Source organism: Myotis brandtii, unplaced genomic scaffold (genome assembly GCF_000412655.1).
Source record: "Myotis brandtii unplaced genomic scaffold, ASM41265v1 scaffold986, whole genome shotgun sequence".
Lineage (NCBI taxonomy): Eukaryota > Metazoa > Chordata > Mammalia > Chiroptera > Vespertilionidae > Myotis > Myotis brandtii.
In genome coordinates, this window is record NW_005372102.1 from 1,053,201 (window position 1) to 1,053,525 (window position 325).

General features: G+C 62.5%; 1 protein-coding gene across 1 annotated transcript in view; it reads left to right on the forward strand.

Moving 5' to 3' along the window:
• The window catches only part of CPZ (carboxypeptidase Z), a 16,076-nt gene that overhangs the window by 1,099 nt on the left and 14,652 nt on the right, over nt 1–325 (forward strand). The window lies entirely within an intron of this gene.

Here is a 325-nt window from a genome sequence, read left to right on the forward strand (position 1 = left end):
GGGTGTGCAGAGGCGGGAAACGGCCGGAGGGTGGGCGGGCAGGGACGCAGAGGAAGAAGCCAGACTCCTGAGGGGGCGCCTGCCCAGGAAAGCCTGGGGGCTTGGCCTGAAAAAGATTATTTTGGGCAACTCCGCCACCTAATGGCCTTCCGCCTGCTTTCTTCCTCCTGGAAAACCATTCTGAGCAGAAACAAAACCTCAGGGAAGTGAGACTCAGGGAGAAGCATTAACCATTAGCGCTCCCGGGAGCAGCCTGCAGGGGCCGCATGGGCAGGGGTCACAGCGGGAGGGGTCACAGCGGGGGAGACACAGCGGGGGGTCACAC